At 41.2% G+C, this 25,406-nt stretch overlaps 1 protein-coding gene and 1 pseudogene across 11 annotated transcripts in view; one reads left to right on the top strand and one right to left on the bottom strand.

Annotated features, from left to right (window-relative positions):
• Nucleotides 1-24,297, bottom strand: LOC116668292 (annotated as a pseudogene).
• LUZP1 (leucine zipper protein 1) overlaps nt 3,286-25,406 on the top strand; it is a 104,547-nt gene continuing 82,426 nt past the window's right edge. For 10 of the 11 annotated variants that reach the window (XR_004325410.1, XR_004325411.1, XM_032495420.1 and 7 more), the window contains exon 1: nt 8,687-8,786. The gene's annotated coding sequence lies outside the window, so the exon portion shown is untranslated. Of the gene's footprint in view, nt 3,487-8,686; nt 8,787-25,406 lie in introns of those variants that run through there. The other variant, XM_006183146.3, reaches the window with a different exon arrangement.

Below are 25,406 nucleotides of genomic sequence, written 5' to 3'. Positions count from 1 at the left end.
TTTTTGTTTTTCAAAACCAGAGCATGTATTGCATGACTAATCATTGAAATCTTTAAGATAAACTGGATGCTGCAACAGCTGTCCTCTTGGGTTTAGGTGTCGTTCCCTCATGGAATCCATGCCTGAATCTGCGGTATATAATTTTTAGGTGCCTCATTCGACCAGTCCCGGTGGTATTTCATCTTTTAGCTTTAACACTCCAGTTATACTTTCTCTTTTGCTTGGCAGGATAGCCACATTTGCCACAGGTCGACTTCTGAAGATGGTAGGCCTTAGATCCACATCGACGGCACAACGTGTGTGTCTTATTCTGACGCTTTCCAAACGATGACGTTCTGTTCGTCATCTCGCTTCTGCAGCCAAGACCAAAGAGGCCAGAAGAGCTCTGTTCCACTTTTTGAAGCATTAAGAATGATTGTCCTACATGACATTGTAAATTGACTATACTTCAATTAAAAAGAAAAAGATTCTCCTTACTCCAGAGGTCTCAGGTGAGAGTCTCTTTTATTCCGTCGATTTCTTCCTTAATTTGCGGGTGCTGATGTACTGCAGACTTCCCATAGTTCCAGTTATTGTGGTAAAGATTTTGTGTATGTTCCTTCATTCAGTCTTTACAGCAACTCTCTCAGGTGGGCATTACCTATTATTATTGTTATTGTCTCCACTGGATGGATGAAAAAACTGAGACTTGAAGAGGTACAAATGTACCTGGGTTTGTCTGACACCAATTCCTTTGCTTGTCACCACAACACTCACTTGCCTTATGGACAGGTCATTGGAAAGGCACCTAGGGCCCCCCAGCAACCTGTCCCCAGAATTACCTAGTGAGTAGAATGCCAAGGCTTGTCTGGACCAAAAGTCAATGAGACAAATAACCATGTGATACAGGGCCCAGCAATTGTCATAAGTCTGACCAAGGCATAGTCCATTGTGTTAGTTGAGGTCCCTTCTATAATGCATTCCTCTTAGAATTTAGTACAGGGAAAAATTTGTCTCCCAAATTACTGACCTGACTCTTCCAATTAGACTATAGCAATAGCTAACTCTTACATAGAATTCACCATGTGACAGGCCTGTTATAAGAACTGAATATGCTTGACTCATTTAATCCTCCCAATGACCCTGAGAGAGGTTTTATTATTATATTATCTCCATTTTTCAGATGAAAAAAATGGAAGCAAAGAGAAGTTAAATAACTGCCTAAGTAACTGGCAGAGTTGGGCTTCAAAATAATACATTCTGGCTCCAGGGTTTGTGTGCTTAATGACAACTCCTTCCCATATAATTTGTAACTCATCTTATTTCCCTCTTTGCTTTGACTGCCAGGAAACTCAAAGCCATGGTTTTTGCTCTGTCACAGTTGCTATCCTTAGAAAACCTGGCCTAGAATTTCTGCTATACTTAGCCAATTTTTCATCTTTCTTCCCTCTTTTTCCACTGGCCTTTGTCCAGGCTTTCATTACTCCTTGATTCTTGCATTCTAATTATCCATCAGAAAGGCTTGTAGCTGTGATGGAAGCCACCTCAAAGCCCTTTTTGGAATAGACAGGACATAATGTATCAATGAGATGAACAGAGACTCTTTTTGACCAGCTGAACTAGCCAGACACAGATGGTGCTAGATGGATATCTTTTGAGCAAAAACCATGCTCCGTGATGTGGAGGATATAACAATGAACCCACGTTGGTCCCAGTGGCAGTTAAATTAGCTAAGTGCTTAATAGAGAAATCTTGAGATCTCAATGCCTGAACACTAAATAGAAGATAGTTCAATGTGGGCACCATTCCGTAAGGCAACTTGAGTGAAACCCAGGCTGGCCAAGGCTCTGCTATGTTCAACGTGTGGTCTCCCAGGTCCCCCTGGTGTTGGCATCCAGTTGGCAGATGGGAGAGAAAAGAGGGAGCTTTGAGAAAGCAGGCTTAGATCTTAACTTGGATTTGTCCTGGACACAGAACATGTGGTTTCTGCCCATAACCCACTGTCACATACTTAGTTGCAAGGGGTGCTGGAAAATGTACTCTGGGCTGCTTTTCTCTGAAATGACTCTATATGTGTAAGGGGAACATCTTTAGTGAACAGATGGCATTGTTTCAGTTCACAAGGAACTTAAAATAATTGAACTGTCTACCTATATAAAATGGCTAAGGAAACACACAATGTGTCTTACCGCCGTGAAGAGGGAAATAGGCTTTCTCCATTTATAAGGAACCATGAGCAAAATGAAGTACTGACGTTTTAGACCAAACATACTTGTCCAACAGGGGAATGGATTATTATGGGAGAGAGAGCGCTTATCATGGTAGGATGTATTGAAGCAGAGGCTGAATTTTCACTTGGCTGAAGGCACTGGAAGAAGTCAGGCTAGATGCCTCCTACTAGTCCTTCTAATGTTCAGCTTCTGTACAAGGCTGCAGAGTCATCTCTGAGCCCTTATTTTGTGTCAGGTTCCAGGTGGGGCTTGCGGGACATAAAAACAAAGGAGACAAGGTTCTTACTCAGGTTACTCACTGTGATGAGTTGAAGTAGGCTATCTGGGAAGTTGAAGTAGGCTCTGGAAACAGGAGACTGGCATTTAAGTCCCAGCTCTGGTGCTTTGTAGCTGTGTGACATCGGAGAAACCACTTAGCCTCTCTGGTTCTCAGTTTCCTCATTTATAAAAAAGGGACAATAATATTTTCATAGATTCTGAGGACTCAATGACAAGTACATTTACAGCATTTGTAGCACGGTGCCTGGTAGGCAGTAAGCATTTTATTGTATTAGTAGTAATATTTTTACTATGACTTGGGTAAGTCGCTTCATTTTTTCAAGCCTCAGTTTTCTCATCTATTTGATGGAATTAATCATCTTCCATCACAGGTTTGGAGTCTTGCTGTGTTGTGGGCTTAGCTTCCCGATGGGGTAAGTGGGTCGCATCATACCCAGGCTGTAAGGACGAGAAGATTAGAGACGGCAGTCGGCACCGTCCGGCACAGAGGAGGAACCCGAGTGAACAAGGACGCGATTTCCTGGCTGCGCTCCCGGGAAGGAGGTTTGTGCTGGGTCCCATCCCCCGGCCGGTCCTGCTCAGGAAACGCGGAGAGAAAGCCAGGAACCAGGCCTGCCGGGCCCCGCGGCCCCTCCGCGCCTCGCCCCTCCCCTGCCCCGACTGCAGGAAGCCGGCCGGCGGGAACGCCCTGCCGGGCGGGTGGGAACGGCCCCGCCGGCTTCCCAGGCCCGCGGCGGCGGCGGCGGCGGCGCGGAGCTGTCACTGCGGCAAGCGCGCCGCCTCCCCCGCCGCCCGCGCTCGCGCTGCAGTCCGCGCGTTCGGATCTCAGGAAAGTGCTGCAGCGCGGGTCCCGGGCGGCCGGAGCCGAGAGGCTGAGTCCTGCGGGCGCCAGCGCCCCACCCGGCACGGAGCCCACGCCGCAGGGGCTGCGCTGGGAGGGAGAGCTGGCCGACCCTCTCTTCTGGGAGGTGGCACTCTGAGGCCTGAGGGTTTGTAGGTGAGTGGTCCAAGGTCGTGGCCATTAAACAGCAGGGCCAGAATTCGACCTGGGGTCTGACTCTCAAGTCTGTGCTTTGAGTCTGGGGTCCTGGTCCAGGTTCTTGAGGGGCTTGTGGGGGAGGGGGGTTCAGGAGAACAGGAGCCCTGAATCTGGGGGCTGTTGATGGCCTCCCAGAGGTCTGTGAACCTCTTGATTTTGTGTATAGCATGTCGTGTGTTGCATTTTCCTTCAGAGTTTCAAAGGTGTCAGTGACCCAAAAAGGATTATGAAGCATCGCTTTCCAAGGCCCATGGGTTCCCGTGTGGTGGCTCCAGCTTTGTGGGGGCCTGAGTCCCTATGCAGTCAATGTAGCATCTTCAGAATGTCTCTGCAGGGGCCTGCTGTTACCCTAGAGGGACTTGGGTCTCTATAGGATCCCAAGCTCTTTCTCCTGGGTCTTGAGAATCTTCTCTATAGAATGCTGGGGTTTGTTTGTGAATTTGAGGTCCTTCTGGGGCCCTGGTGTCTTATCTGAGATTCTGAGAATCTCACTATAAGGTCCTGCAGTCCTTCATGCTGTGAGGTCTAAACGTGGGCCTCAGGATGCATATGAACACTTGCAATTACAGACAAGATTTTGTGGGTCTACCCTTACACATGTAGTTCCTGGGAGAAGTTTTCTGGATTTCACCACATTCTCAAAGGGGGCCCTGGTCTCCACATCTGGGAAAAAAACATTGCTTTAGCATATCCAGTGTTAGACATACCTTGCTCCCTTCTCACCAATAAGAGCCAGGGATGAATAAGAGGGAGGAGATAAAAGGCAGTGTTGTCTAGCAGAGGAGCATGGTTCTGGAATCAGGCATTTAGGGTTAAAATCCTAGCTTTTCTACTTACCAGCCTAGTGACCTTGAGCAACTTTCTTAACCTCTCTGAGCCTCAAGGCCACCTTCTCTAGGAGGCCTTCCCAGTGTCCCAGATTCAGTTAGGTCCCCACTTCACATCCCCCAAGCCCTCATTGCAACTGGCCTGATACCTTGTGGGATTTAACACAATTGTTAGAAGGTAATTGTGTGTTTAATGTTATCTTGTCTCTCTACTCCACCAGTCTTAAGCTCCAAGAAGGCAGGGACCTTTGCTGTCTTACACATGTTAGGCTCTCAGCCATTTGTTATGAAATAAATAAAAGTGAAGGAATGGAGGGATGCATGCCAGACGCTGCACTGAGGGCAGAAGGGAATCACAGTCCCCTCCTTGAGGAGGTCCCAGGCTGGTGAGGGGAATAGTATGAGTTTGTGCAAGGAACGCTGTCCTAAATGTGTTAGTGCGGGCTGAACATTAATGGGGAGAAGCACTAACAGGGAAAGCACCAAGAGATCCAATAATGAGTGAGACTCAGTCCTGGAAGAGCTGACATAACAACTTCCCTTTGAATTATGTGTTATAAGTTACAAAGTGCTTAACTTACATAAAATATCCAGATATGCCCTTGCCCCACAGAGATGGGTAAACTGCTGCTGGGAAGAGTTCAGTGACTTGCCCAAGGCCACCCAGGCAATCATGGCTTCCTGAGTGCACACTGGCTTCGGAATTCAACCCATATCCTTCATTTAAAAAAAATTTTTTTTTTTTTTTTTTATGGGACTAGAAAGGAGTGTATGAGGGCACACTGCTATAGACAACAGGAGGCCACACAAGCGAGGCTTGCCTGCATGAGCCAGCCCATATCCTTTAGGAATTAGGTTTTGTTGTTGTGAAGATTTTGGTTTAGATCCCTAAATGTGAGACTTCGGGCAAGTTTACTTCTTTGAGCCTTGTTTTTCTAATCTGCAAGATAGAAATAATGACCCTCATACCCATGTGATGCTTGATTTATAGTAAAGGATCCATATGTGTTTGTCAAATGAATGAATGAAATATATGTGTTGGTGGGTGGTCTGAAATGTGACGGGACTTAAAATCATGCCATTTGGGGGATGGCAGGAGAAGTTGAGGGCAATTTTATCCCTCCCCACTTTCACTTTCTGTGATTTCTGTGAGACTTAGCACTGATTTCAACCACGTTGTTCTAATTTATTGTTTGCAAACCAGCAAAAGTGAACCAACCTCAGCTTGGTTAGCTTTCTTTTTATATGCATCTTTACTGCCCTTTTTCTGATGACCAAGTAACACATCCTCGTTGTAAAAAGTTTAAATTGCAGAAAGATATTGAAGACGATGAAAATGCAGGCAGGTTTAGGCACTATAGGTACAAGATGCTGACAGATTGTTATTCCCTGGGAGGTGGGGGGTGGGCCACAGGACAGGGAGCAAAGTTCTTCCTGCTTAAAAAAAGTCTCTCCCACCAGCCTTGCCATGGTTCCTAAGAGTTCTGTTTAGGAGCCTTGACTCTGGCCGTAGCATTGAAAGTTCAAGTGCAGCTAAGAGCTGGGGAGTGGGGAGAAAGTGAGAATTGTATGGGCAGGGTCTTTGCCTGGAATGCCATGAAGAATGAGATGGACCCTGTGGGATTCTCTATAGCAGTACGCACCGTTGGTTCAGATGTCTATTGCTGATACACGTTGTAGCTGTGTTTTTGATCCTTTTCTTCTCTCAGCATTCAGTAGAGTCTTTTTTGAAAATTCCTGCCACACACACAAACACACACACACACACGAAAATTAAAGCAAAAAGGAAAGAAAAAAAAGGGTAAATGCCTCCTATTTAGTTCTCTATATTCTCCATTTTAATGCATATATTAAGCATATAATTTATAATTATGGGTTCCAACTACTCCTGTAATTCTGCAATTTACTCTTACTCTTTTTTAACAATAACCAGTAGACACCTTTTCTTGCCTATTCATGAAAATCGACTACATTCCTTTTAACAACTGAACTTCCTGTGGTCGGGACTATTAGCCCTGCCTCCAGCCCAGAGGCCAGCACATGAGAGGTCCTACTGGGAGGGCATGTTGGAATAGTAAGAGCTGCCACCATATCCTTGCATGAACTAGGTACCAGGCTCTGAACTAAGCTCTTTCACGAATTCTTTCATTTGATCCTCACAGCCACTCTATGAGATAGGTACTATTATTATTCCCATTCTTCAGGTGAGAAACTGAAGTGCAGAGACTTGAAAGTCCAAGGTCACAGAACTGGTAAGTGGCAGAGCTGAGATTTGAATCCTGATTGGTCCTGTGCCAAAGTTTTTGCCTTGAATGAATGAATAAGTGCTTGATGGTGTCATGGATCCCAGAGAGAAAGTTCTGTCTTCAGAACTTCCCCTGTATGTCCTGAGTTCTCTGCAGTGCTTGGAATCAGCATCAGCATATAGGAGGGACTGAGTAAAATCCCTTTCTTTGCCTGTAGCAATCCTGTGGCTATGCCTTCCTTTCATGGGAAGTGGCATTTTTGAGTCTCTTATTCTAAAAATAAGCCACAATTCGTTAGGGGCCCTTGAGTACCAGCCTGGGTATTTTAGAACAGCCATTTGCCTATCCGCCTTACAGGAAATTAATCAGAATCCCAAAGTCCTTTCCCTCTTCGTATAGGCTAGCACTCTGGAAATATCCTGTGTCTTGCTGCAGCTCTGCTAGAAGAGTGTGGAGGTGCCAAGGACAGTTTAACACAGACCCATCTCTCTGTAAGGGAAAGGAGAGGAGAAAGGCACGAGGGAGAACTGGGTCAGGTCTGCTGCAAAGAATGAGAACTTGAAGATGTCCCAAACCTGGAGGAGTGCTGAGTGATAGAGGCATTCTGGGGTGTCAGATGCGACTCTGTAGAATCTACCTGGGGTCTAGAAACTGGAGTTTCCATTCCAATGGCAGTGCTCTGCAGGGCCACTTTCAGTGAGCCTCTTCCTCTCTCAGGACCTCAAAGTCTTGCATTATGAAATGATTGGGTAGATTATCACTGGGGGTGCTATGTGGTGTTAGGAGGTAGAAATAATATTGATGATGATAATAATAATGAAAATAAGAATGACAGCTACATCATTTGTGGGACACTGTGCCTAGTGCTTTCTACATAGTGTCTTATGTAATTTTAAAACAAATGCTACAAGGACTATCTTAATCTCCTCATTTTACAGATGAGGAGACTGAGGCTCAAAAAGAGCCAGAATATGGGTGTATAATCCCAGGGTTTTCTGGCGTCAGAACCTGAGCTCCACAAACATGTGTAGGTTCTGACCTCAAGGGAGTGAGGAAGTGCTAAGAAACAAAGGGGAGGACAGTTTGACATAAGTTAAAAATGTGTTCATGCCCACATGAGAGTTAACACAACGCTATGGGTGTTCAGAGGAGAGAGAGACTCGGCTTCTGGCTGGGGGAAACTAGGAGGAGTTGTAAACTGAGATGAGACAGCAACGGAAGAGCATGAGCAACAGGGCAGATGTGGGAAAGCAGTGGGTGTCCTAGGGGAAGTTTGGATAAAGTGTGTGTGTGTGTGTGTGTGTGTGTGCGCAAAGGTAGGAAGAAATCAGGCCAGGCCAGGCCTTTGGCCTGTATTCCATAGGCAATAAGGAGCTTACACAAGAGATGTCTCAAGAGACCAACTATGCTGCTACAGTTGGAGATGAAGCAGCCCTCAGCGCATCTGTGTTCTGGCCTGTGAATGCAGCTCTGTGCCAGTACGTGGGAGGGCATCAGCCAGGAGAGTGTCTCTAGCTGTGTCCTGTACCATGCTGGGTGTGGGTCTTGGGTTCCCTTCAAAGGTCCCACTCCCCGCTTCTCTGGGCCATAGTTACCCTGCACATAGTAGGTCGACAGGAAATATGCCATAAAATTATTGGAGAAGGTGAAAGTGAGGAACATACATGGCAAAGGACTTGTCTAGGATCACACGAGGAATTAATAGCATAGCCGGGGACTGGAACCCTTGCCTCCTGAGATCAAGCTGAATTCCTTTCCCACATTTGCTGAGTAATAGAAGTAGTATTTGTTGAGAGATTACTCCATACCAGGCCTTGGGCTAAATACCTTTACAGGGATTATCTCATTTAATCCCACAATCCCCTGAGTGCCCCTCTTGAAAGCAGGACATCTTGTCTTCCATTTCGATTTTCCACCGCGCCTAGCACAGGCCCTGGGCATCTAGCTAGGCAGGCAATAAAAAACTTGGAAAAGTCCGAGTCCGGGGAAGGGATTGAGAAAGACGAAAGGGGCGGGACTGTTAATAAGCACCGCCCCTCTAGAAGATCCCGCCTTCCAGGACGCTGACGTCACCCACTGGCCCCGCCCCTCATTGTCAGTCCAGGGGAGCCGGAGGAGGCGCCGGCCACCGGGATCCGAGCGCCGCAGCCTTTGGCGGGCGGGAGCGAGGGCCGGAGCCGCTGGGGTGAGGAGTCCGCGGGGAGGCGGCGGGAGCGCGGCGCGGGAGGCCGGGCAGAGAGGAGGGCGTCCCTAGGGGGCCACTTGCCCTGCCGAGGGGTCAGGGCACCCAGGGGTGACCGGGCAGAGCCGGCGGGCGCACCCCGGGGAGGGCTGGGGAGGTGTGGAGTTGAGGTGTGGGGAGAGTTTGAGAGGAATTTCGGAGAAAGAGCTGGGGAGGGGAGATCTTTGGGCGAGACCTTGAGAATTCTTTGGGAGTTGGAGATTTTTCCTTTGGAGGGGGAGGGAAGGTTCTGAGAGACTTCTTGGTAGGAGCGACAATCTGAGGAGAAATGTTTGGGGCAGAGAGCTGAGGGGACTTCTTCGTGGGGGCAGAGGAGAGTTTTAGGTCGAATTTGGGAGTCGGGTGGGGAAGGCGCGCGGGGCCCGGTGGGGGCAGGGAGCGGCGCGGCCGGGCGGGGGGCCGGGACCGCCGGGGAGGGGGCTGCGCGGGGCCCGCGGGCACCCGGGGAGGAAGGAAGTGATCTTACAGGAAGAGCCCGGGAGCTCCCGAGGAGGAGGAGGAGGAGGAGAAGGAGGGAGGTTTGGGAGCGCTCGGGCCGGCGTGCGTGCCGGGCTGCGGGGCCCGGCGGCGGGGCCGCGAGCGGGGTGGGGAGGGGTCCCGCCACTGCCGCCGCCGCAGCTGTCCGCCCGCAGCGCCGGCCCGCGTCCCGGTCGATGCTGGTCTCTCAGCCAGACCGCTGGGCCGGGAAGGAATTCGAGGCATTCGCTTTGTTTAAGTTGCCAGTAGACAGTCCTTAGGACTAATTAATGGTGGAATCTGCAGGGGGACGCGGGCGAGCCGGGCCGGGGCAGCCCCCCGCCCGCCGCCGAGGTGAACTTTCCGCAGCGCGCGCGGCCCGCCTCCCCGCGCACCCCCACCCCTGCCCGTGTGGTGAAGGAGCCATGGCTTCCCGAAACGCAGGAATGAAGTGCGGTTTCTGGGGCCGGTGGCCTCGGGCTGCGGAGGCTGCCTGCAGGGAACCCGGCTTCCCGGGGCGGCTGGGTTGGAGGTTCGGGGCCGGGTAGCGCTCCCTGGGGTGCCTGCGGTTTCTGTTAATAACCTTGGAGGAGGCTCTGCGAGCCGAGAAAGACCATCTTGCTTTGGAGCATCTGTTTCTTCATCGCGTCAGCCCCTTTCCTAACACTGCAGAGCTTGTTGTGGCTTGTTTCGGAAATGCCGAGACCAGTGCTCACACTTGAGGGTGGGAGAGGGGAAAAGAATAGGCACCCCCCCTCCCCAAATCCCTGCAATGTGATCTCCGGAAAGAGACTGCTTGCAGATTCTCCGTCGTACCTTCGTTGACTTGAATGACCTTGGGAGAGAAGAATTATGCTTCTGAGCACCCGGCGCTTTATCTGTCGGTTAAGGAGAGAATACTCTTCTGGACCTCCGAGCCCTTTGGGGATATTTTGAGAGGTGGGGTTTGTTCAGGGCATTTTACAAACTGCTGCAATTCTGGCCTAAGGAGTTGGATTGATGTCAGCGCCCGGGGAATTCAGATCACCTATTAAGATTTTACTACCTCAGATTAGGGAGGGGATGGGTTTGGATTTTAGGGGGATGTTTCTCTTAAGAGACTCTGTACAGTATGTTCCAGATGGTTTTTTTTTTACTTTGTGTGCAGCTTTGGTGGCATTCATGTGGTTAAATTGAATAAGACCCGTAGAAAAAAATTCTTCTCTTAGAAATAATTCTTTTGCTCAGAATTCCCCTTGGGGCAGATGAAGGTTTTGCTCAATTTACTCAGAAGAATTTTCCAGGTTTCTAAAATTAAATTACTTCTAAACATAGTAACTGAAGTTTGAAAAACTGGAAATAGTGGGATGGGAAGAGAGTAGATTAGCTATGAACAAGGCAGCAAATACAGTTTCATTGTTGTCCTGTTACTATCAGGGATTGTGAGTTAGCCCTAATTACTGATATTTTCTTACTCTTAAATAATTTAAGACCAAGAAAGGGACCTAATATTGTTGAGCTGCCTACTTTGTGCCCAGTAATTGTGCTAGGTGGTATAGATCTCATAATCCTCACAACAATGTTGTGAGGTAGTAGTTGTCATCCCTGTTTCACAGATGAGCAGACTGAGGGTGACTTTCCTAAGTTTATGCATACAGCTAGTAATAAGTGGCTGGAATTCAAACCCAAGTCAGTATCTAAGGTCTGTGGTTATCTCCACTATGCATATTGCGTTGGGAACCAGGAAGCCTGATTTCCAGATCTTTGACTCAGCCACTGGGTCAATGTGGATCCTAAAATGAGTCAATTAAGTCTGTTCCCCAATGATACTGCCTTTTCTTCCAGCAATGTTGTCAGTAAGCTTTTGATATTTTCTAGTTTTTTTTTTTTCGGTAGAAAGACAAATATAAAAGGCTGTGGTAGTGATATGTCCTATATGCAGTAGGTACTTAATTTTTTTCTTATGATGGAAGCATTTGTATTAAAATACAGAGCATAGATTTCATTTATGTGGTGGAAGCTCGTGGATAACTAATGGTACTTCTGTAGAGGCCATCAGTAAGGTGTCATTCATGATCAGAAATGGAACCATTTTTCATGTAACATGGCTTTTTGGCATAAGCAGTGTTAGCTTATGAATAGAGCACATTACTTAGCTTAGGGATAGAGCACGTCACATATAGGTAGGGTCCAGAGAGTCAAGCTGAAAGATTTGGTATAAACTTTGATGCACGTAATAGATGCTTAGTAAATATTTGCTGGATGAATGCATGCATGCATTTAAAAAAATCAGCTTTATTGAGGTATAATTTACATACAGTAAGATTCACCAGTTTGAAGTGTACAGTTTGTTGAGCTCTGACAAATGTACAAAGTTGTATAATCCCACAACCGCCTTCATTTGTTTAGCTGTATGTTATCTCTTAGGCATTAGTTAGCACAGTGATCCCTGGGAGTGTTGTGAAGTTTCTATCTTCAGAATCAATACTGGTGAGATCAGAGGGAATACCAGAGAGTCAGTGTGCCAACTCTGTAGGAAACAGGGAAACCTTAGGTATTTGATGGTGAGGTGCATGAGAAGAGTAAGAGAGGGACACGTGTCAGATCAGTGGCAAGATAAAATTTGTGAGGAACCAGGTTTTCATTACTTTTAGGACAGGGATTACACTGTGGGGAAAAAATTACCTGAAGATTTATTAACAAGTTGAACTTTTATTTTTGTTTCTTTTTTGAAATGGTACTCCTGAAGTATAAAACTTTAACATCTTTGGCTGTATTTAAGAAGTGTTTTACATGTTATGGTTGTTCGAATAATTCTTAAGGGTGGGGATGCTATAAAATGATTAAAGGCCTTGCCCTTCCACCTATGAGAGAATATCCTTAGTGTTAATCTCTAACTTGTTTTAGCTAATATTCCACAAAGGGAATACATTAGATAGAAATTGTGTCTTGTTGGGAAAACATAGGCTATTTTTTCCTTCTTATAACTTCTCAGGTCACTGAACCTGTCCCAGTCTGCTTTAGCTCAAGTCTCTGGCTTAGAAAATGCTTGAAACCTCTGAGTTGTTAGAAGCAGCCTCATTTTTATCTTACTCCTCGTTTTTCTTTATCTGTTCTGTTTCTGTATGTTGACTCTTTTATGATCCTCTTCTCTCACCTGTGAATTTTGAGAATGGAAACCCATCAACCATCAGCCCTCCATATACCATTAGGAAATAATAATTAAATAAAAACACCAGTCTACCAGCTCAACATTTTGGGTGGTGATAGAAAGAAAATAATAGCTATGAGGTAGTCATTATCCTCTTTATACATGAGGGAGCTAAGCTCAGAGTAGTTGTTGCCAGCGCTAGTGGCGGGCAGACGAGCTCAGATATGATTGGTGCTCAAGTTGAAGATCTTTGTATTTCATTACACTCTCTGTTGTATTGGGGTTGGGGTGGCAAGGGAAGAGCTTTGAAAACACCATATTAAAATGTAAGCTAAAGGATAACAAGCATTGCTAACCTTTTTAGGCATTACTTTTTTCATCTATTCCTTTCTTAATTTCTAGAGATACCTCCTTATATTCTAAGGAATTTATAGGTCATCTTTTATTGTATAACTCCTTTTCCAGACCCAGCATTTGTTCTTTATAAACATGGTATTTTGTATTCACTGGCTGTTTTTACTTACCCTTCCCCCTATTTTATATGTATCTGAAATCTTCCATCGGGTTAGTCTGTCAATCAAGACCTTCCATATTTGCATGAGCTCCTCTGTTCCCATTTTATCTGGACAGAGTAATAATTTTTAACATGCTATTAAAAACTTGCAAAAAATTAGAAAAAGTATTAAACTTCTAATTGAAGTATGTAATTTTTATATGTAGGAAAGTACACATAAGAGTACAATTCGATGATTTTTTTTCACAAACTGAATATACCCATGTAGCCAGTACCCAGATCAAGAAACAGCATTACTAGGACCTAGAAGCCCCCACTGAGTTCCCTTCTAGTTCCTGCTGCCCTTTCATCCACCCAGGGTAATCACCATCCTGACTTTTAACAGCAATAGACTTGTTTTTGTACTTCTGTGAAAATGGAATCATTTAGCATATACTCTTTTGGGTCTGGCTCCTTTTATTCAACAGTATGTGAGTATGCAGAAACTTTTAATGGTTTTCATTGGGGCTTGGAATAAAATCCACATTCAAACTGTCTTGGCCTTTAATGCCTTGTGTAACCTGGCACTTGCCTACCAACTTCATCTTATGTCAGTTTTGTGGTCCACTGTGCTTCAGTCACACTAGCTGCTTTATTTTTAAATGCAACAAATTCGTTCCTACCTCAGGGCCTTTGTATGTATGGCTCTCTCTTCCTTGAACACTGTCTCCCCTGTTCTTTGTCTGGGTGCCTCCTTCAAGCTTCAGCACATGATTCAGAGATACTTTCCCTCATCATCTTACCTTGATGGTCCTTTCCCGTTATTCTGTATTACTGTCTGTTGCCTTTCTTCACAGCACCTGTTACAATTTATAATGATACATCTGCTTGTGTAATTATTATGTCTTCCCCACTAGACATCACAGGAGCAGGGAACTCATCTGTTTTGTTCACCAGTGTATACCTAGTACCTAACACAGTGACTGACATATAGTATTTAATAAATATTTAATGACCACATTCCCAATTCATCACCTTTGTTTCCATTATAATTTGTCCTTTTCTCTTATGCTGTTTAATTATTTCATTTTTTCCACCCTTCAAGGCTCAGCTCAATTCCCCCTCTTTGAAGTCTGTCCTGACTTTGCAATAGTAAATCTCTCTTCTCTAAAATTTTGTGACATTTATTGCTGATAACACCTGTTCTTGGTTAAGTCACTCTAGCATGTATCTTATCTACCAAGTTGGATCAAAAGCTTCTTCCTCAAAAATCTTGTGGCTTGTAATGCCAACAACACTCCTTTGTGTTCTTGGTTAATTTGATTAGCTTAATTACCTAATTTGATGAGAAGCTAACTTTGTCTTAGCAGGTACTCCCCTCAGTTCCTTTCACTGAGCATTGTACATAGTAGGCCCTCTTATGAGTCTGGAAAAGGAGTTATACAATAAAGGATGACCTATAAATTCCTTAGAATATAAGGACATATCTCGAGAAATTAAAAAAGAAGTAGATGAAAACAGCAATGCCTAAAAAGGTTAGCAATGCTTGTTATGCTTATGTATAGGTAACAATTTTAATTTCTCAGGCTTATTAACATTTTAATTAGAATTCTGCTTAGTGTTTTCTGTAATCCAAAGGCCAAGAGTGCCCCCAACTGCTTCAGGTGCTTAGGATGTGAAAGTACAGGCATCCAGTCCTGGTGTCGACATTTCTTTGGAACCTGTCACTGGGAAAGAACTAACTATGCACAGTTCCTTCCTGGAATGACGCTTAATCAAGTGCATGCCTAATGCTCTCAGATTGGAGTTATTAACTGAAATGAGATACTAGGTAATACTCATTTGAATTGCTCTGTTGAATAACATTTTATTTTGATGTCGACAATGAAAAATTTAAGCCAATTAAGTCAGTTTAAAGCCACCTTCCCTGACTCACCAGTAAGTTATTTTTCCTCTTTTATTACAGGTAGAAGGATACATGTACTAATTTTGTATATGCTTGCATTAAGCCAGTTTAAATGCAAATTTGAATTAGTAACTGATATGGTTTATTTTAATATACATGTAACACAATTGAGTGATAAATGTAAATCTGTTTTTTAAGAGGTGCCTACTATGTATTTCAAAGCAGTCATCATTTTGACTTTTCTGATGGAACTAGATCAGAAGATTATAGGGTAGCTTAATAACTGTTTTTATGGAAACATTGGAGCAGAGGTTTTCAGGAAGTTTCTGAGAGACATTGGAGTCATTTTTTTAACTTTAATAATCTTCTCACTGTTATCTCATTCTTTAACCACTTAGAAATAGTTTATGAAATCAGCCTATTTGCTTTTTAACTTTTATTCCAACTAGATCAAAATAAAAAGTACAGGTAGAACACATTTACATTTATCCATACTTCAAACCACTAATAAGCTTCAGTAACCAGAAATTTTCTTTTGAAATGTGAGAAGACAAATGATAAACTATGTGAGGAATTCATTACAAAAAGTAATTTTCAGAATAGATTACAAACTTAGTACATGTTCAGCCCAGTCTCCTACACTTTATACATTCAGGGTAGAATTGTTCCTAGGATTGGCTTCTAGGCATCATGAGATTGTGGAGAACATTTCTGAATCATTAGATTTTATTCAAGTAGAGCCTTATTAATGTGGCTTATTATATTCTGATTTTTTGACAGTTGATTACTCATTTGTGTCTTATTTTTATTCTTTGACTATTTTGGTTAAGTAGCACCTTACCTTGTAAGGTTATTTAAAATTCTCCAATTCCAGTTCTGTAGCCTCAGAAATCCTCAGTTTCCTCATCTTTAAAATTGTGAGAGTGGTTGTGAGGATTAAATAATTTAACATAGAAAAGTACTTTTAGGGCGGAGGGTGGGAAGGGATAGACTGGGATTTCAAAATTGTAGAATAGATAGACGAGATTATACTGTATAGCACAGGGAAATATACACAAAATCTTATGGTGGCTCACAGAGAAAGAAATGTGACAATGAGTGTGAATATGTCCATGTATGACTGAAAAATTGTGCTGAACACTGGAATTTGACACAACATTGTAAAATGATTATAAATCAATAAAAAATGTTATTAAAAAAAGAAAAGTGCTTTTATCATGATGGTACATAAACTGTTAGTCATTATCTTGGTTTTATCATTGCATTTTTGTTTGTCCAAGGAATAGAACAAAAATTCCCTCTTTTTATTTTTAATAATTAATATCCTTTAGTCTAAAAGTCAGGTAATATTCTTTATGTACTGGCAAACTGGAAGAAACACAAGAGTTTTTAAAAGTCGAATTTTAACTTTATTAATTTCTGATGAAGCTAAGCAGCTTTCTCAGTGACTAGTTTGATTTCCTTTATGTTCCTACTAAATAAATGTATATTTAAGAGGCTCATCCTTAGCCCAGACGTTGATTATATGATTTTAATTGGTACGAGGGAGAGAGAATTTCTGGATATTCTAGCTAGCTCTTCATCACTTAAAGAGAAACACTGCAACTGAAAATTGGGGCTATTGGTAACATATGACAATATTTAAACCATAGCTTTTTTTTTTTTTTTTTTTTGCAGCAGGAGATAATTAGGTTTATTTATTTATTTGGTTTTTTCAGTGGAGGTACTGGAGATTGAACACATGACCTTGTGCATGCTAAGCATGTGCTCTACCACTTGAGCTATACCCTCTCCCCTAAACCATAGTAATTTTTGAAAAGTATTTATAAACATTGTCTGGTTATAGAGTTTTGGGATAGTGATATTAATATTGTTAGCTATTTATTTTTGCTTATTCCAGGTATAGATCTTAAGTCATTATTATAATTAACTATAACACTAGTTATAGTAGCTATTTGTGAGATATTATCCTAAACATTTTATATGCATTAATTCATTTAATCATTCATTCAGCAAATATTTATTGAGTGCCTACCATGGGTTTAATTCTTACCACACGCATGGAATAGGTATATTGTTTATTACTTAGCCCCATTTCACAGATGAGGAAACTGGGGCACAGAGAAGCTATGTGTCTTGTCCAGTGTCACAAAGCTGTTGAGGGTCAGATTTAGAATTTTTTTTTAGAATTCTTGTTGCTGAAATCTTGGCATGAATTACTTCTATCACAGATTTTTGTCTTTAGTGGGGGAACAGTAATCAAATTTTGAAGTCTCTGATAAATAAGTTATAGTCAAGGTAATAAGAGCAAGATGTGTTAGGCTAGGTAAACTATGCTGGGATAATTTCTTCTCTTACCCCAAATCCATCTCTTAAAAAAAATAGTTACAACAAAAAATAACTTTAAAGTTATTTCTTTTGGAGAATTCCAATTTACCCAAGTAGGTGTGATCCAAATGTAAATTTTTAAGAGAAGTGGATATTAATAACCTTATTAAACACTGTTCCTTCAGAGGCATTCTGGGAGCAAATGTTATGGCAGCATGATAGTTTAATTGTTCAATTTAACAATTTCAGTCATTAGCCACAGTATCATGTTGCTGCTTTTACATAGATCCGGTATGCTCTTTGATTCCCATTTTTATTACTGTGTAGTTTTACAGTTATCTCTGAGGGTTATCTGTAAAGTAATATGACTGCTTTTTAAAAACAAGCATAAGAAGTTTCCAAAATGAGAAGTACTTACATATTTATTTTAATGAGATTTCCAAACTGAAATATTTGGTATACTTCTTTTGAACTTGTCTGTAGAGTGTATTGCATGTTCTTAATCCTAGTAGAAGTCTTCATTTGTGAGGAGTTATATTTAATTTAGAGATAAGTCTGGTGAATTAAATAAGTAATTAACATTGTTTTTGGTCATAAATGAGATGCAGTTCTAAAAAGTGGAGACTAGGATTTTTTTGCGTGTGAGGATTGTCTTTGAGAATCTTACAAATGGAGTTTCAAAAGAGTTTTGAGCCTTGGTGGCATCGTTGCAGGAGTCTTGCTTCCCAAAACGACTTGAGTAACAGCACTCATTTTGAACCTCTATGGATAAAATAACTACTTGAATATAACTTGTTTAACTTGTATACTATGATTGAATTGAAATTCTCTCTAATGAATGCATTATCTTATATTAATACTAATATGGTCTGATTTATGGCCTTTTAAAAATTAGTCCTTTAAAAAAGAGGGAAAAGGAACATTTTTAGTTTGCTGAGAGGCAGATCTGTATGGGAACAGATTTGAACTTAATTATAATTAAAAAGTGGAAGATATTTTCCCGACCTGCTTACCAGGGCATTATTTGTGTAGGCTTTCTACAGAGGCTGAAGAGTTCAGATAGAAAAATGGTGTCATCCAGCTTGGTCTGACAGCATTTCCTGCTTCTAAACGTAGTCTCTGGTTTTATCCACTTTCAAGTTAACTGGAAAAGTTAAATACTGAACAAGATAATAGAAATCAGTTTTTTTCTCTTTAAACCCTGGAACAGCTCTATCACAAATGTACTGACTTCCTAATTACCTGGGATAATTTATCTGGTTTAGGACCACCTTAGTTATTTATATCTAATATCAGTGAATAAGCAGCTCATTTAAGTCTTATACTTAAATTTTTTTCTAAGGATTCTTTCTCATTGAGGACTAATAATAGTAAAACCTAACATTCGTTGACTGTGTGCCAGCCACTGTACTTAAGTGCTTTTTGTCTTTATTTAATCTCCCTCTTAGCAACCCTTTGGGGTAGATACTGTTAATTATCCCCATTTAATAGATAAAAAGTCCTTGAGATATGAGATCAGTTTGCCCAAAGTCAACACAACTGCTGAAAGCCACGCTAGGATCTGACTCCAGGCTTGCTCTTAAACGTTACGTTGCTCAAGCCAGAACACAAGATGATTTTATGAACTGTGTGTATTTAAAAAAGATCATTATTCCCTAAGTAAACGAGGTCAGCATTAGCTTATATTCCTTAGGATAGGAAGAATACCATTTTTAGGTCTTGATAAACTTAAAGATATAGTAAATGTCTTAAATGGATGACTGTTACAGAATATACAGAAGCTGGTTGAACATAGAGGATAATTACAAATGTAGTTAGGCTGTTTGTGTAACAAAGTAATGGTCCCTGGTGGGTTTGTATTAGAATACCAGTTTTTATGCTTTTTTCCACAGCTCTACTGGAGTGTAATATGAGATATCCTTAATATAATTTGATAAAATTATATACTTTCCAACATATTCTACAATTTTTTTTGGTAGGAACTTGAGGACTGATGATTATGTTATGCTATTAAGACTAGATTCCAAGGCAATTTGAAAGAGACTATGAGGATCTTAAAGTGTTATGATGGAAAAAGAGAGGGGTAGGTAGTGAGGCAGTTCATGGAGCAGGGAGAAATAATAAGGTAACTGAGGGATAACATTTCAGATCATAAAGGGAGGCAAGAGGAGTGGGATTTGAGCAGAAATATTGGGAGGTAGGTGGTTGTTGATAAAATAGGTACGATCCAGAAAGGTGCAGAGAATTTTAGGGACGAGGAATGGAGAGGAGATAAAGAACACTGGCCTTTGTTTCATACTTGGTTAGTTTCACATCAAATTTAAAAGCCAAGAATTTTGTTAAGTACAGTACTTGATTTATATTTAACCCAGGCCTAATTAATGTGGAGAAAACAAAAAAACAAAAGAAGTGCAATATTATAGCCCTTGTTCTTAAAGAACTTAAAATTCTCATTGGGAGGGGGCAGTACCTAGTTTGTGAAACAGTTCCGTTAACAGCCTTGGACCATATATAAATGCCAAAATGGACGATGTAGACTTGTGGTTTCAGAGCTTGGGTTTCATAAAACCAGTCATATTTCAAAAGAGGTTTTTGTTTTCCAAGTAAGGACATGAAAATGAAAAACCATCTTCTCATCTAATACCACCATTTTGTAAAAGATGGAACATTTAAAAACAGAAATGAAAGCGCATCATCTCAGATGAAGGGAGTTTTTTATATTGAATAATTTAGCCTTATGAAAAGTTTACTTTGGTATTTTTTGGTGAAAATGACATTGAATCTATGATACAACGGTGACTGCTCTAGGAGGTCTGTTACACTCCTAACTTACGTCAAAATGACAGGTAATAGTTTACTGAGATTAGTCTGGGCTGAAGTGGTCTGTGAGGGCTTCTTGGAGGCAGTTAACTAGAGTTTTACAGTGTTGGATGAATAGGATTTGAATAGGCAGAAAGGATGGGGATGATTTTTGAGGCCAGGGCAAAGCAAGAGCATAGATACTGAGATTGGAGCAAACTTTTATTATTGATTGGACCTGAGAGTACTTATCTGATCCTATAATTGAGTTTAGGTTATGGACTAGGAGGAGATAATGTTAGTGAGGAAATGATCAATCAGATTATGAACAGTCTTGAAAGTTATAATGAGGAATTAGGACTTGATCTTGTCAACATTTGGGAATCATTGAAAACTTATTAAGTAGGGCCATGACTTTATAAACTTGGAGTTACAGACTGATTAATCAGGAGGTATTATATAGATATTAGAAAGGAGGCCAGTTAAGAATATTTATAGAAATTCAGGTGTGAGCACTATTGAGACCTGAATTTACCGAGTTAAAAAAAAAAAAAAGAGATGTATTGGAGAGACGTTTTGAACAAGAGATAGAACTTGATCATGTAGAGAAAGTAATGATAACTCAAAGATTATAGGATCAGAAGAACTGAGGAGTGTTTGTGATCTAGTTAATTGAAGTTGGGAATGGGGGCAAGACATAGCCTTTGCCTCAGATTCTCTGCTAACTACTTTACATTCATGTGTTTTTACAACTCCATTTATTTGAGATATGTTGAGAGTCTCTGCTGTTGCCCTGGGAATTATTGGAAGTTAAAAGATTTCCTTTGTTTCGGAAGTAGTACTTACTTGGGGAAAAACAAAACCAAACAAAAAATAATGTTTGAAACCACTAAACATTGTATAAATTCTTAGTTATGGAATTTGTATACCAGCAAATAACATCATCATTAGTTAGATTATCAAGTGCAACGGAATTTTGGTGATGCATTTGTTACTTTAGGAATTTTTTAAACAGAATTTGTCCTATGTATATTAACAGTAGGGTAGCAATAAACTGGTTTACCTTGGATGGCTTAATTTATAATGATGTTAGTTTAACATAGTCTTCCAATTTCTGTCATTGCAGCATGTTTTAGTAGAATACATTTTCTGCCATTTATTTAGCATCTACTGTGTAGCAGATACCTGATGTCTGTTGACTAATCTTTACAATGACCTCATGAAATAGGTACTATTATTCCTACTTTATGCATAAGGAAACTGAAGCTCATGGGGGTTTAAAAATACCTCTGAAGGACTGGTAGAGTTAGGACTCTAGATCACCATTACACAAATCCTGTGTTCTTTCCACTGCTCTATTTTTGGATTAGACCTCATAAGAATAGGAATGAAGTGTGGGTCAGTTGAGATAACTGATTAGGCAGTAATTCAGATCAGTGAAGTGGTACCAAAATGTTAACTCGTGTTATCTATCCTTTTCTATCCTGTGTGGGTCAGGGTGGGGTGGGGTGAGGTCTTCTTAAAAGACCAAATATGGTCTGTAGCCTTGATTCTAGTCAATTACATTCACTTATCTTTTGGATAATGTCCTTCATATCCTTTTGTATGAGGAACAAATCCTTATTAAAAACAAATGTTTGATTCAGAAAACAAGAAACCCCCAAATTTTTGACACAGTTCAGCAAATTGCTAATCTTGGCAAATGAAATGAAAGGAAGTTTCAGGGTTCAGCTTCTGGGAAAGTGGAACTGAAGATCATTCTACTTGAAAATGTAGTTAGTCCTGGAGACTCACTGTCAGTGATATTTAGCACTTTTTTGGTGTCTGTTCCTCTCTCTTCATTCCTCCATCATCTGCAGCCATACACAGTTCTTTACCTTACTATTCCTATGTTTGCCGTTGATAATTACTTCAAAGTTCTATTTTTACTATCTCCTCAACATTATAAATCTAAGCCCCATCTCTTTCCACCTCATTCCTGATGTTCCTTTTCCAGCTGCTTCTACTAGGTCTGGTAGAACCAGTGCACAAACTGTGAGTCAGGTCCTAGGTTCTTAATCTTTTCTCCCAATATTCCCCCATCTCTTAACCCATTACTGAAAACAACTTTTTTTTTCCCTCTAATGAATACTATTATTCCTGTTTTTACTGGTTAAATACTCTGTGTCTCCTTGGAGAGTGGGGCTTAATCAGTATACATATTTCTGGTTCTTCACTGTTGATTCCAGACTGTTGTTTTTGTGTGGCTTCTGATTTTTCAAAGATCCTACCATCTGCTGTCTCCATTTTCATTGTGTTTGGTAACTTTTTAGGACCCACATGGATCGCTTTCCCACTCCATCCCATTCCCTAGTACCCACTTTGTCTAGTACCTCACTTTTCTTATCAATTATTCTCTTTCTTGCATCTATAGCTTCATATTGAGTCTTTCCTTTCAGATTATAAGTACACTAAGTTCTTTTCTATCCTAAAACAACTAAATAAAATCCTTCTGCCTTTCTGTCACTTACAGTTATTGCTGATTTTTTCTTTCACTTGAAAACATCTTTTAAAAAAGGCAGTATTCTATATACAGCTTTTCTTTCTTTCTTTTTATTTTATTTTTTTTGGGGGGAGGTAATTAGATTTACTTATTTATTTTATTTTTAGAGGAGGTACTGGGATTGAACCCAGGACCTTGTGTATGCTAAGCATGCTCTCTACCACTTGAGCTGTACTCTTCTCCCATCCCCACCCCCCTTTTTTAAAATGGAGGTACTGGGAATTGAATGAGAGTTGAACCCAGGGCCTCCTGAATGCTAAGCATGCACTCTACCACTGAGCTACATCCACTCCCCTGCAGCTTTTTCTTTTACATTCACTTGCTCATTCTTTAATACCTTTCCTGTCTTGTTTCTGTCCTTAACATTTGACTGTGAAAGCTTTTTCAGAAGATTCAGTGTCCAATTCAAGGATTTTCATAGCCTTAATCTCTTAATCCTTAATCTCTTTCTAATTAAACTATTGATCATCTTCCCCCTTGAATCTCTGGTTTTTGATTAGGAGTTAAAAATGTGTGTTTGGCCCCATCTAGCCTGGTAGGGCCATTTTGTCTGGAAGTTGGCTGGCTACTGTACTCTGGTGTTCATCGTGTGGCCTGTACTGACGAGCAGAGAAGGGGTGGAGCACATTGGCGCTCTGTACCCTGTGGACTTTTAAGTAAATAATTGATTTGACTTGCCAGTCTTTCTTTGCTCTCTCTTCCTTTCTCCCTGATCCTGCTGTGTCTTGTGTGTAGAATGGATTCTGGTCTTGCCTCTGGTTAAATACTAAAAACAGACATGTCTTTTTTAGAGAAGACTTTTGGAAAGAGTGATATGAATTGAGTTCTTTGGTAAACCATGTGAGATTTGAAGTGCTCCAAAAAATTTGGAAAAGTATAATGAATATCAGTTAGTGGCCTTAATGGGAAAAGTTTTATGTCTTCTCTCTTATTTTAGTATGATTTGCATGGAAAGTTATTTCTGCAAAAACAGATCCGATTCTATCACAGCAAAAAAAAAAACTACACTGAGAATTTCAGTGTAATAGAATTTCCAAGCCTCATTTATTTTCAGGAGTATTTGCTATAGTAACACTGTGCTGTGACAGTCCCCTGGAGATCATTAAGATTTTGACCTGAGTTTGCCAAGGCAGTTTCAGAAAGTTGCAGAGATTGCCAGGAACGAGCAGCATGAGCAAATGTGGGTTAACCTGGTAGAGATGTCAGAGGGCTAGTTTTTGAGATGACATGGTTTTCTGAGAAGGAAGCAGTACTGAGTAATGCCACTTTTTTTGTTGTTGTTTTGTTTTGCTATGTTGGATGAACGTTGAAGCCTTGCGTCCTAAATTTTTTTCATCCTTAGAGATTTGAGTCATTCTCTGTCCTCTGATATTTATCACCTGCCCTGACAGGAAATGGAATTATTCAGCCCTAGAAAGATGATAAGGAGCTTTGGACTGGGTTTGGAGGTCTTTGTGATTATCTAGCTATATAAACTTAAGAAAGTCACCTTATCGTTGGGGCTTCAGATTTCTCAAATGAGAAGTTGGAGTAAATAATTTCTAAGAAGATACTGTCATTTTGATCTGAGGGGTTTTGCAGTATGTCATCTGACATGTAAGAAACAGAGTGTGGCTCGTATTCTTCGTGGTCGACGTTGTCTCTGTTTTACACGCGAGGACGCTGAGGCACAGTTAGGTAACTCGCCTGTACTGCTGTTAAAAGTGACACACTGTCTGTAACTCCAGAGCCTCTGTTCTGCATGAATGTATCTATTACATGCTAATCTCAGAATGGGTACAGATGATAGTGTGTGGTGGTGGGAACAAAGTAGAATTTAAATATCTGTTGAATGTTTGACTAGGTTATCGTGTTGCTTCCTTAAGCCACATGCTGTAATATTCTAACATAATTTTCATTGCGCATTACATTAGTTTAGAAATATACACTCACAACTATTGACCAATGTGGCCTGCGTTTGACTTTCAGCTCTACCATATATATTTGTGTAAACTTGGAAAAGAATTCTACCTCTTTGTGCCTCAGTTTACTTATCTGAAAAATGGAGTTAATTGTATCTGCCTGATAGCCTTGTTATGAGAAATAAAGGAGTTTATGTAAAGGGCTTAGGATGACATGAAACAGACATACGGCAGATTTTCACTATTGTTATTAGATTATGCTTTTAACTTTTCCAAGTACTTTAAATACCATTTATTTCAAATAACATTCCTATGAGAGAGGTAAGTTCTGGAGTCTAGCATATTTAGTCCCATTTTACAGATGAGAAATCCATGAAGAAACTTGTGTAAGGATACCAACAAAATTAAATGGAATAAAACTTAAAAGATTATTTAATATGAAAGAGAAAAAAAAAGGTTTGGGATGAGTGTCATAATAGTCACCTCTTTTATGTAAGTAGGACATACCTGAGGTATTTGGAATGAGAAGGAGAATCGTTCCAAGCTACTCGTCTCTTCTGGTCCTTGATGCTCTTCCTGCTGTTAGAAGGGAGATGGGGAGGATGTTGCTGCGTCATTCCTGTGTCCTAGTGTAGCCATCTAGCAAGCTGAGAAACAACATTTGAAGGGTATCAGATTCACTGGGAACTGAGAAAACAGCTTACCTTTTCTAGGTGGGAAAACAAAGTAAAATGAGTGGGAGATGTGAGCTACCAGTATTGCTGTCATGTGAGTTGCTTCATGGATTTAACTCTTGAGATGCTTCAGCTGAATCCCACTCTGTCCTGTGTTAGTTTACTGCAGCTGTTGAGATGCATTTTTGGGATAAAACTGCTTCTAGGTAGGGGTGTGTGTGTGTGTGTATGTATGTGTGTGTATGTGTGTGTTCCCTTATGCAGTGTGTTAGTGCTCAGCTGTCAGCACCTGACTTTGCTGCAGTATGTACTGCATGATCTCTGCATTGCTGTA

Source organism: Camelus ferus, chromosome 13 (genome assembly GCF_009834535.1).
Source record: "Camelus ferus isolate YT-003-E chromosome 13, BCGSAC_Cfer_1.0, whole genome shotgun sequence".
In the NCBI taxonomy this organism is placed as follows: Eukaryota; Metazoa; Chordata; class Mammalia; order Artiodactyla; family Camelidae; genus Camelus; species Camelus ferus.
The sequence above is the reverse complement of the archived record's forward strand: the minus strand, read 5'-3'. Positions and strand labels throughout refer to the sequence as shown.